Raw genomic sequence first — 13,345 nt, forward strand, 5'->3', positions numbered from 1 at the left:
TTTTAAAAGAATAATGAGGATAACAAAATTTCCGGGTACTGGTATATTGAAATACCTGATTCATGATATGATCAACACTTGATTTATTCATCTCTCTGACCCTTTAAAAGTTATTCAGTGGGGATAATCTTTTCCTCCCATGGATGCAAATTTAGTCAAATCCCATGAATTACCTGCTTTATCTTGGTCAACAGACATTTCTCCAGTTGCAATACAATTTAGCGGTTATTCAAGTGCTTTAATCTCCACTTAAAATCAGAACTTTTCAACTGCCTTCAAGCTAATATTTATAATAGACACTGTCTGCCTTTTTGGATAGAGGTGAGGTCAGCATCTATACTCTCTCCCTGCTCTACTGTTCTACCCTTCCTAACCAATGACATGGACCTTGGCTAAGGCTGATGAAAGCATGGGAAGGTAGGTACTTGCAAAGCTGTACTGGTGGGGTGGGGGGGTGGGGGGGTGGGGTGGGAGGGCTGCTGAGAAAAAGTAAAGAATGGAAAAGCAATTCTTTATTTTCATCATTTTCCTTGGGTGTTGGCTTTATGCTCTGTGGACTTGGTGGATGTTCAAAGCTGATACTTTCTCTTTTGGGGTTTCTTAGGTTGTTTGCAGTTCAGGGACTCTTCTGTCAATTCCTGGACCTGGACACAGGTATCTCTATTCCAATCCTGGGTAACTGTGACTCTTTTCTAAGCCCACCTCCAGCACCAAATATTTCTGACAATGTAAGTCACTCTCAAAGATGTCATTTTCATCCTGCTCCTCAGGAACCTGAATTTCCTGGGTCTGCCCCTAGGTATCTCCCAAATTTCAGACCAGTCTATTTGTGTCCCCTCTATAGGTTTTAGAGGGGTGAATAAGTGGGGAGGCCAGGGGACCAGTAAAGCAACAACTTGGCCCAAATAATTTCAAGTCTTCTTGACTTCCCTACAGTCTGACTCTTTTACTGTATCCCTGATATGGCTTAAGGGTCCAAGGATGTGGACCATTCCCTTTTGTAAACTCTGCATATGGCCATCTATCCCACATTACATTGGAGTCTGATGTTTATTATTATTGACATCTCATTTAAGATAAAGCAGAAATTATAGTTGTTTTACATACCTGACTTTTTCTAAGAACTTTACTTGTAATAACATTTAATTTGATTGTCATGAACACTTTTCTTTCCACTAGTTCATCAAGAAGCCTGAATTTGTTTATAGTTTGTTAAGGATGCAGCTTTGGAAAAAAGGCAAGTTATTTGTTCTAATCAAGTGTGCATCCTAGCAGAGAAAACAGTCTTTGAGAAGAGGAAAAAGTAAGCAAAATAACTTAATATGATGATAAGGGCCCTGATGGAAATAAAGAGTATGCTTGTGATAGAGAGCAGTGGCCCACAGATGAGAAGGGGCTGGTGGGAAAGATAGTTAGCAATGGGATGGCCAAAGATAGCTTCTTTTAGCAGGTCAAATAGAAGACTTTAAAGATGAGGAGATGAAAGTCCTGAGAGAAGAAGAAAAATAGTTTTCTAGGCCCAATGGAACTGGAAGTACCGAGGCCTTAAGATGGAAAAGTATCGAAGAGATCAAGGAACTAGAGGGCCAGTGTGACCAGACCACAAACAGAAAGAAGGAAACTAATTCAGGATGAGACTGAATACTAGAAACCTTTGCCAGTACAAATTATTTGGAAAGTATGTAACATTCCTTTATGAAATCGAGATTGACAGGGTGTCTCCTCTGATATTCACATTAATACATATAAAATACGTTAATTTCAATAGGAGAGCTAATTAGTGTCTAGCTTGATTTGTCAATGATCATTTAAACTAAGGCTTGAAAGACATAGATCCCCTTTCAGGGATATGATTCAATTCTTTGCTGAACAAAGAAACTCCAAAACCCTCAGGGTGTAGAACTGTTTCTCTAATGCAGTGTACTGAAGAAAGACAGCCCACTGTGCTCAGAGTGAATTTAGCTGCCAAAACTCTGCAACAAAAAAACTTTGCAATTTGCTGAAGCAAATATTCTACTATGAAAATTTCAAATGGAAAAACTGCATAGCTCACGGTCTAAGGCAGTTGAAAAACAGGCTTCTAAAAACTGCACATTTAATCAAACAAATAGTCATATATAATCCTTACAAAATAAAATCTATCTGGGGGAAGGAGATTTTTAAAGACAATGCCTCAAACTAAGAAAGATCCTGATGCATATTAGGTTTCACTATAAAATTGAATCCCAGCTTAAGTTTGCAAATATTTTGGAACTGAGCCCAGAACAAGTTCCACATGAGCCCCAAGGTAGAGCTTCGCACATCTCTTTAAATTTCTCTCTGACTAGAGGAATTGCTCTTCTGGGCCAAATTTCTGGACAAGAGGTAAGCATCTTGAGCATCAATGCACCTCTTTTTTATTCAGGCAAAATTATTCACTTCCTTACTCTCAGCTCCCTTGACATTTTGTAAGTATCTGTTACTTTCCTTCTCCTATTGCAAGTTGACCTTGTGTCTGTCTCTCATCTCCCCTTCCCTACCTTTTCAATCTCCACTGATGAGGTTATGCGCTCAACAGATTCTTAGGCTTTTTGTATTTGAAACTCAGTGTGAAGGTTAAATTTATGTGTCAACTTGGCTAGGCTATGGTGTCCAGATGTTTGGTCAACTGCCAGTCTTGATGTTGCTGTGAAAGTAACTTGTTTTGATGTGATTAATATTTAAATCAGTAGACTTTCAGTAAAAGAGATTACCCACCACAATGTGGGTGAGCCTCATCCAATCAGTTGAAGGCCTAAGACAAAAGAATCAGATCCTTCAAACAGGAAGAAAGTTGACGTCCAGATTATCTTCAGACTTGAGCTAAAATATAAACTCTTTCCTAGGTCCCCAACCTGCCATAATGCTGCAAAAATTTCAGATTTGCTAGCTCCCACAATTGCATGAGATAATTTCTTAAAATCTCTCATCTACTTCCCCACCCTCTGTATGTGTCTTATTGGTTCTGTTTCTCTGGAGAAATCCAATACATTCAGTAAATTTTGAACGAATGAACAAGTCAGTAATTCAGTCATCAATCTAATAAATATGGTCAATGTGAATTGAAGAACAGTTAACAAAGGAGGAGACTTCATATAAACTTTTGCATCCAGACTTCTCCAAAATCCATTTGCAATTTCAGATTTCTCCAACTCAAAAATTACAGAAAGCTATTATGTGCTGGGCCTAAAATTTTAACAGTGATTTTGGTGCTTTGTTTTTAACTGAGCTCCATGGAGCCCCAGATGCTTTTTTGATATTTAGGTTAGGGAAAGGTGGGTGGATTTAGGACAGTTGGGTCTCACCATTAGAGGAATTAAGTCAAGGGACAGGTCTCAGAAGGGTCTGTGCAATGAACTAGTTGGGAAAAAGCAGTAACAAAGAGCACAATTCTCTGACAGCCTGCAGGTTTAACTTTTACACATTTTCTCTACCTTTATAAAGGTTTTAATAACTTTCCTGTCAACATATTTTCCGTTAAAACTGTTGATATGTGGCATTTCTGGGAAAGGTGCTCAGGAGAACAGCAAATCAGATCTGCTTTTATCTGCCACTCAGACTGTGTGACTGGGATAAACTTTTGTTGTATGAATCTATGTTTTCTGTATTTCCACTTCCCCCACCCATATAGCATCTTAGCACCTACTGAGTACGTAGGAGTAGGCAGTAGTCATGGTGGAAGGCTCAATATCTCTAGGTAGGATTCTGAACTGAACCGAGTTCAGACCTGTGTGAAGTAAGACTATGACTAATGATATCCCTGGGAAAGAAAAGATTCCTTTAATACTCTTCAACTAGAAAATCAATAATGTCCAGATATACTTATTTTTATTTTAGAAAATTATAAGATTCATTTAAAATCATCCTAATTGGAAGAAAACATAGTTCAAAGTGATAATCTATTCAAATGCACAGTTATTCCCTAATTTATGTGAATTGAATTTAGCAACCAGCACATTGTTAACCCTTTAATTATACATATGTTTTAAGTTCAATTTGCAAACTAATATAAGGATGAATGCATTCCAGTGTAGATTGAAAGAAAATTTTATGTAGGTTAAACATATTTTTGTCATGTATTTTATGAAAACAGCATACACAATTTAATTTTTATATTCAAATATTTTGGTGGAAATGTCCAATTCATGATAGAATTATTTATTAACTTATTTTCTGGGTGATTTTTTAAAAATAAAAGTACAATTTTTTAAAATAAAAGTTAGGAATCCAAAACTATTGTTTACAATAATAATGATGATAATTTTAAAAATCTTTCATGTCTTAATTTTCTTAAATATTTACTTTTATTCCAGTTGTCTTTTATTTCCTCATTTCTTAATTTCTCTTCAATATTTACAATGGTAGAAATCTATGCTCTGTGGGGAGCCTGGGTGGCTCAATTGATTAGGCGTCCAACCTCGGCTCAGGTCATGATCTCGCGATCCATGGTTGGAACCCCACGTCGGGCTCTGTGCTGTCAGATCAGAGCCTAGAGCCTGGTTCAGATTCTATGTCTCCCTCTCTCTCTGCCCTTCCCCCCTCATGCTCTGTCTCTGTCTCTCAAAAATAAATAAATGTTAAAAAATTAAAAAAGAAAAAGAAATCTATGCTCTGTAAACATTTAAACAATGAATTCAGTAAATAGGTGTTATAAAATTCCTAACCTCAAATGCCCTCGCCACCTGCTCTCTAACAAATATTGACAGACTGATATGTTTTCATCAGTAACACTAATCCATGTACACACACACACACACACACACACACACTTTAAGCATTTTGTTACTGCTTTACAAAGATGGAATCATACTTTCCTTTTCTTACTTACAGTTTATCAGGTCAATAGACATAGAGCTACCACTTTTTTTTTGTAATAGCTTCAAAATATTATGCAGTATCTTTACATGGCCTATTGATTTCTGTCTTGGTAAATTTTTTTTTTAGTTTTTTGAAATGTTTATTTTTGAGAGAGAGAGAACATGAACGTGGGAGGAGCACAGAGAGAGGGAGGGAGAGACCCAAATTGGCTCCAGGCTCTCAGCTGTCATTACAGGGTCCCAGGCAAGGCTTGAACCCAGGAACCATGAGATCATGACCTGAGCCAAAGTCAGACGCTTAACCAACTGAGCCACACAGGCACCCCTCTGTCTTGGTAAATATTGACAGACATTCAAATTTTTGCCTGTATCTTTTCAGCAAGCCAATGCTGCAATATATTTCTATACATCTATTTATATCTTAATACATATACATGTATACATGCATATATATTTTGTTTTTCAAAATGAGGTGTAAAATAAATATCGATACAGACATTGATCAAAAATGGTTTATATCCCTGACAATTTTTTATTTATTTATTTTTAATTTTTTTTAATGTTTGTTTATTTTTGAGAGACAGAGAAAGGCAGAATGTGGGCAGGGGCGGGGCAGAGAGAGGGAGACACAAAATCTGAAGCAGGCTCCAGGCTCTGAGCTGTCAGCACAGAGCCTGACATGGGGCTCAAACTCACAAACTGAGAGCTGAAATCAAGAGTCAGACACTTAACCGACTGAGCTACCCAGTCGCCCCTTTATATGCATTTTAAATATGTATTCTATTACTTGCTATAAAACATTTTATGGGAGTTGTTTCCCATACCAAAATACAATGAAATAAAATAATAAAATTAGTCCTATATAGTTAATTGTGTCTACTTCCTCTAAATTGCTGTTTTTTCCACATCAGGTCATCCACCAGAACTATATAAAATTTCCTCTAATACTTTTAGTGCTTAGTATTTTAAATTTAAATCTTTATCCAATGAATGTAAAATACTTGATTTTAAATATTTTTAATTTGAGGGCACGTCAGTGGCTCAGTCAGTTAAGCATCTAATTCTTGATTTCAGCTTAGGTCATGAGCTCACAATTTGTGAATTCAAGCCTGGCACTGGGCTCTGCCCTGACAGTGCAGAGCCTGCTTGGGATTCTCTCTCTCTCCCTCTGTCTCTTCCCCACTCTTTCTTTTTCTCTCAAACATTAAAATTATAAAATTTTAACATTTTTGTATTTATTATGAATGCTACACAGAAAAAGTACTAAATTGATTTAAAATTTTTAAAAATTATCATCTATCTTGACCCTAAAACTAAATCCAACTTAAAGTTATGATGGTATATGACAAATTAGAATACTCCATACTTGAAAATAACGTTTATCATATGATTTACTAGCACGGAGTAAGTACGTTTGGATGGTAATGTACTCCTTATGCATGCAGAAGTCTGAATTATTGGTAGCTAAGCTACAAATAAAGTAGAGTATTACATTTAAAGCTGTTTTGGAAATCAGAGCAAATTGAAATGAAAATAGATACAATCTTCCCATCATTCAGCGTTAAGGAAAATACCACCTATTATCAGCTTTTTCTTTCTATAGCTGCATTACATAGCAGGAAACACTCAATCTTTTGAATTATCCTTTTTTTAAGAGAGGCTTATCAACTCCTCCCTATCACAAATATGTCTGAATTCTATGTTTTCCCACGATTTCTTATTTATGCATTATTTTTTCTGTATTTTTGTCTTTTTTAGGAGCTTAAGATGGTTCAAGTTGCTTCACTCTCTGCTATCTCTGTTCCAACCTCAGGTATTATTCAACTTTTATAGGAAGAAAAATGTGAAAACAACTAGGTTCATTACATCACCCCCACTTTCTTGTTTAATGAAGAGAAAACTGTGAAAGTTAAGAAAATGATAGCTATTGTATAATTTTGAAGTGAAAAAAAAGATTTTCTAAATATGATATCCTGAAACCATAAATAAAAAACAGTAAGAAATTTAAATACATAAAAAATAAGAACATATGTTAAAGACACATATATAGAGAAGTCAAAAATAAATGATAGCTCTAAAATACTGTCTGCAATACATATGAGGAGAAGGAATAAACTACTTTAATATAAGTCTTTACACATAAATTTTAAAAGAAAAATCTAAAATACACAGTACAGGACACAAATATGAATTTTACAGATAGATGACAGTAAATGAACAATACTTTGTTCAGCCCTATGAAAATAAAATGAATAATCAACTTTTCAGACATCATAGAAAAAAAAATTTTTTTACATTATTGTTGTGAGTGTAATAGTGAGATTAGTGAAAATTCTAAACAGCACCTTGGAAATACCTATAAAAATTTTAAATGTGCAAAAAATTTTGGCTGAGCAATTTTAATTTGAGAAATTTAGGAGTGCCTGGGTGGCTCCAATGATTGGGCATCCAACTCTTGATTTTGGCTCAGGTCATGATCTCACAGTGTGTGAGATCAAGCCCCACGTTGGGCTCTGCACTGATGATATGGAACCTGCTTAGGATTCTCCCTCTCCCTTTTCTCTCTGTCCCTCCCCTACTCACACACTCTCTCTCAAAATAAATAAACTTAAAAAAAATATTTAGCCTACAAGTTAACAACACAAATATGCAAAAATACAGCTACAAGTAATGTCTATTACAAATTTATTGTAAACATTTAAATCTAGAAGCAAACTAATTGTCTTTGTCAGGTTAAATAATGGTTCACTGAGGTCTTTAAAGGAAACTAATAATTAGGTTTCCCACCCTCTCCCTCACCTTATTCCTGAACAGAATGATATTTGAGTGTAGTATGTTATCATTAACCTCAATGCAGGGTGAATTAGGGCATATACCTCAATTTGGGAGTGAAATATTTCAATCCAATAGTGCATGCCAGCATGAGACAGACACAATTAGTCAATCATTGGATAACCGGTCTCAGGCAGACACTGCCATGAGGGCTTAACAGATGACCCAGGAAGGCTTAGAACATGAAGGAGAAGCTAACTCATGGTGTCTGGGAGTCTGGTGCGGTTTTTACTCTGTTGCTCTTCTGGACAGAACTGAGCAGGGATGGGAAGAAGGCAAAGGGAGAAAGACTGGAAAGGAGTCAGATGATTTTAGGGAAAATCTCTCCTCAAAATCCAAATTGTGTAAATGGTATCACCCTAAATATTAAGCTTTTTCCTTTTTTTTAAAGCTGTACTTCATGATAGTAAATATAATATTTTTAATTAATTTTTTAGAGAGAGAGAGTAGGGGAGGAGCAGAGAGAGAGAATCCCAATCCAGTTTGATTTTCTCAGCATGGAGCCCGACTTGGGTCTTGATCTCACAAATCTGAGTGACCATGACCTGAGCCAAAATCAAGAGTTAGAAATTTAATCAACTGAGCCACCCAGGCACACTATAATTTATTAAAACATTTTTAAAAATACTTAATAGATTTGCCTGTTTTTGTGCCATTAAAAAATTGAAGGGCGCCTGGGTGGCTCGGCTGGTTAGGTGTCCAACTCTTGATTTTGGCTCAAGTCATGATCTCACAGTTCGTGGGACTGAGCTCCATATAGGATTCTGTGTTGACAGCATGAAGCCTGCTTGGGGTTGATTCATTCTCTCTCTCTCTCTCTCTCTCTCAATAAATTAATAAACATTTAAAAATAAAACAAGAAATGTAAAATTTTATGCATATGATGAGTTTATTTATGTGTATCACAACCAGAAAGACACATGCACAAATTCAACAGAGGTTGTTTGTAGGGAGAGAAATATGTAGGAGATTAATATGATTAAGAAGAAACAGCCTATGGTTAAGTGGGAGAAACATCAAGGAGGAATAAAATAATAAAAGTAAAAATAAAGGTCAAAACTTAAAGGAAATGGAGGATATGGTATAATAGCATTGAAACAGGTAAGTGAAAATTAGTATTTTCACTCGAGTTTTTCTCCTTTTCTATTCTTTACCCTCTGTCCTGGACAAATTCAGGGCAAAAAAACAAATGGCTTTTTTTTTTTTTTTTTACTACAATCCATTTTCCACAAATCCTAATAAAATTTGAATTGAATCATATCTAGATTTAATAGACAAAGGCTCTTTAGAGCACAATAACTATTGGATTCTTATTTTTTTAAGTTTATTTATTTATTTTGAGAGATGAGTGGAAGGCGGGGGAGAGGGAGAGAAAATGAATGAGCAGGGGAGGGGCAAAGAGAGAATCGCAAGCACGCTCAGAGCTATCAGTGCAGAACCCAATGTGGGGCTCCAGCCCAAGAGTTGTGAGATCACAACCTCAGCTGAAACCAAGAGTTGGTCACTCAACTAACCAAGCCACCCAGCCACCCCTATTGGATTCTTAAATATTGGGCAAATGTTTAGGAATATTTGTGACCAAGACCAAGATCTAATCATTTTCCCATATGCTTAAATAGTAGCTACGTTTAGTGGTTATGGCTTCATATTTTTCATATAACCATGTAATTGTTTTAATCCTTAGTCTGCCATGTAGTTAACCTAAAATATTATGTGTGTACTATGATAACACAAAGGATCAAATTGTTAAGTCTCACTCACAAGGCTCAGAGTCCTGACCCAATCATACAGTTTTACTAATAGTTTTGATGATATAAATCATTTCAATATACAGGCCAATAGCAGAGATCCAGGATAATGTATACACCTACATACTTTACATAGTAGAGTTGTCAGGAAGATAAAACATCTGCACCTTCTATTCTGTTACACAGCTTATGGTACATTTTGCGGACAGCTGCCCCATGAATACACAGTTCTATATTTTTTTACCATGACCTATTACAGACAACCTTGTCCAACCTGCTAAAAGCATCCCATAGGTAGGGATTCTAGCAAGTATTATTCATTTGTTTGCCAAAAGTTCCATCCTTAAAATGTACAAAAGATTAGACTGTATCAATTTCTCTTCCCAGGAGTTCTACCAAAACTGAGTAGACTGAGAAAGAGATGAAGACAGAGACAGAGACAGAGACAGAGCCAAATAGACATGAGAGACAGAGAGAACTACGGCTTGACTATTTACATGCCAGATCCTTAGATGGATCCCATAAAAGACTCCTTTGCAGAAAGACATATATGCAAATATCAACCACTCAGGAAAAGGTATACACAAATGACTAATTTGAGATATTAAGAACAGAATATTATACATTTGTTACCCAAATTGGTTGGAGACTTCCTTTTTAATTATCAGTATCTTAAAATACATACATTTGCTAATTTGTAAATTTACGTAATCTTTTACCATATTATGGCCATAACTACAAACAAAGAGCTAGAGTGTATTAAGTAATATTAGTCTTATGAGGCAGAATACAATTTCAGGATTTATACAAGTTTATAATTGACTTATTGACTAAGGATTTATTTCTTTTGATTCGTGTTCCTGTATGGCCCAGGACTCAAGAACTATGCTAAACAATATAAACTCTTGTACTTAACTAAACTAACCATTAAAAGTGATAAGTATAGTCAGACAAAAGTATATTAATATTAGTTACTATAATTAACGTGGTGTAGATAGTAAGGTGTTAAAGCAATCATGTTATGGGATATTGTCTTCATTATAAATGTATACTTAACATGCTGCTAAGATTTTACGTTTTCTTTGATGCATCTCTAATATGATAGTAAAGAAACATCTGGCAGTAGAATGGTTTACAAAATATTTGTTAAAAGTCAGTGGAAACAAATAGATTTTTGAACGATTTTCAAAGTCCACATGTCAAAACCCAACAAAAATTTTAAAAATTGTAACTTCATTTACATGCCCCTGGCATAGCCATTGCATCCTCAGATACTACCATACCAAAGGCATGTCAGTCAATAACTGCCAGATGAAAGAACCACATTCCTAAAAAGTGTTCTCTGAGTATTTTTAATATATCTTAAGTTCTGCTTGTTCTTATTAGAGGACTTTGTCTTCAAAAGCATGATTATATGTCTTCAAAAGCATTACTCATCTCAAACTTGGATGAAATTAGACAATTTTGAATTAAAGTAACTCTAATTTACCTAATATTTTTTTCCTTTTTTTCCACATAGATGTGAATTGTCACATGACTCTTTACTAAATTTAAATATAAGCTAATGATTCCTATGCCAAATAGTAAAATATACGTAGGCCCTAAAAATGGCCTGAGTTGTTTTAATTCACATGTAATCCATTAAGTAAAAAGTGCTATTCTAATTAGTGATAATGTAACAAATTTAGATATAAAATTTGATTGGTACATTTAAATTTAATCTAATTGGTAATTGCTAATCTAATTAGCAAATGCAATAAACTTAGTGAAGTGTTTCATCTGGGAAAAAAGAAAAATGCCATAATGCCAAAAAAGGAGAGAATAGTGAAGAATTGAAATTCAACTCATCTTCCCACCTAATACTCAATCTTACAAAAAGGAAGCTTCTCCTAAGAGATAATTTAACCTATATTGACTCCAACTCTGTCTTGTATCTCATGAACTATCATGGGATTCAACATATTGTTATTCAAAGAACATACCAGATGTACATTCCTGTGTCTGATAGTAATAATAATTTTTTAAGTAATAATAATTTTTTAAGTTTGTTAATAAAGAAAAAAAATGACAAAACATATTGGACAGCAGCCATTCCCTGATAGGGAATAGTTTCTGGAAAACCCTCTAGAAAATTATTTATGCAGGCCTTAAAAATCCTGGCACCACCATTCTCATGAAACATACGGCATTAGTAGTCTGTATCTATTATGTTAAACAAAATATAACAGCATATGCATGCTTTTCCCAAGAGATACTTTGCATATCTGCAATGAGGAGGGAAAGAAAACTGCAGTGTCTACAAATTCTTTGTTAAAAGTTCGTTTATTTAAAAGTTAGCCTTGAATATATATATATATATATATATATATATATATATAGTATTGATTTCTTGCTCTTTGATCTACAACGTAATGTCAATTTATCAGAGAGTAAATTATCTGAGTCTCAATGGTCACAGAATTGAGAAAATAAGGTTTCTATGGTAACAAAACATTTAGTTATTCGTGCATTTATTTATTGACTGCCTACTATCAACAAGACAGTATTAAATTTGCTGGGGATATAACACCAAACAAGACAGACAAGGTGTCTGGCGTCAGTGACCTTGCATGTTAGTGGGGAAGGAATACAGTAAACAACCAATCGAGGTATAATATGATGCCAAAAGGTTACAAATATTAGTATAAAACTAAAGTAGAGCGAAAGAACTGCTACTATAGAAAGAATAATCATGGTAAGCCTATTTGTGGAGCAGAAACCTTAGTGATATGAGAGACAGAACCACATGAATTTCTGGGAAGAACTTTCCAAAGAAGTGAACACCAACATAAAGGCCTTATGGTAGGAGCAGGTTTGTTAATTTAACAGTAAGGATATCATGGGCACCTGGGTGGCTCAGTCAAAGTGTCCTACTTTGGCTCAGGTTATGATCTCGACATCCGTGAGTTTGAGCCTTGCGTCGGGCTCTGCCCTGACAGCTCAGAGCCTGGAGCCTGCTTCAGATTCTGTCTCCTGTCTCTCTACACCTCCCCACCTCCTCAAAAATAAATAAACATTAAAAAAATTAACAGTATGGATATCAGTGTGTTATTAATGGAACAAGAGAGAAGGAGAGTGGTAGATGATATAGTAGATAAATGATAATCGTGTGGGTTATTGTCAATCTAAGAACTTACGGGTTTTTCTTCTAGGTGTGGTGGGGAAATATAGGAGGGTTTTGAGCAGGGAAATTATAGTTTATATTTTGAGGGATCATCTGACTGTTATAAGAAGAGACTGCTGGGGCTGGGGACTCAAATATAAACAGTAGACTTATTTGGACTTTATTGCTGTGATCAAGGTAAGAGGTTTTGTTGATTTCTCTCCAGAGTGGTAGCAGTGGAGGGAATTAGAAGTGGTGAAATTTGGAATATATTTTGAAGTAAAGCCAACAAATCTTGCTGCTTGATGGGATTCAAGATTGAAAGCAAAGGTAATAAGATCTGTTTATAAGTGTGCTGTGGTTGTGGAAGAAAGAAGTCAAGGATTTCTCCATGATTATAGCCTGAGCAACAGAAAGAACAGATTGTCATTTATAAAAATAGGGCTGACTTGGGGAAAATAAGTTGTTTTATATGGTGGGAAGGGGAAGATTATCAAGAGTTTATTTTGCACATGTTAATTTGACTTGCCTCTTAGTCAAATACGAGATTATGTTGAGTAGTAGATCAGATATATTAGCCCACAAGTCGGGGGGGGGTGGAAATCGAGGCTAAAGAAATATATTTGAACATTATCTACGTTTGAGCATAATATCTGAGCCACAGGACTGCATGGATTGCCTTGGAAATGCATGCAAATAACAGAGAGAGGGCAACTTATGTTCTGATTGTCTATATGTACAAAATATCTCTTGTTGATACTAAGATTATATATGTAAAATAAGGTGAT

At 35.3% G+C, this 13,345-nt stretch overlaps 1 long non-coding RNA gene across 1 annotated transcript; it reads left to right on the forward strand.

Moving 5' to 3' along the window:
• Positions 1 to 319: 319 nt before the first annotated feature.
• On the forward strand, positions 320 to 6,919 carry LOC109275456 (uncharacterized). The gene is made up of 3 exons (XR_002084153.2): positions 320 to 417; positions 605 to 654; positions 6,594 to 6,919. It is a non-coding gene; the product is annotated as an uncharacterized LOC109275456 (long non-coding RNA).
• The last annotated feature ends 6,426 nt before the right edge of the window (positions 6,920 to 13,345 follow it).

Source organism: Panthera pardus, unplaced genomic scaffold, assembly GCF_024362965.1.
Source record: "Panthera pardus isolate Hobbes unplaced genomic scaffold, ASM2436296v1 HiC_scaffold_13, whole genome shotgun sequence".
Classification (NCBI taxonomy): domain Eukaryota; kingdom Metazoa; phylum Chordata; class Mammalia; order Carnivora; family Felidae; genus Panthera; species Panthera pardus.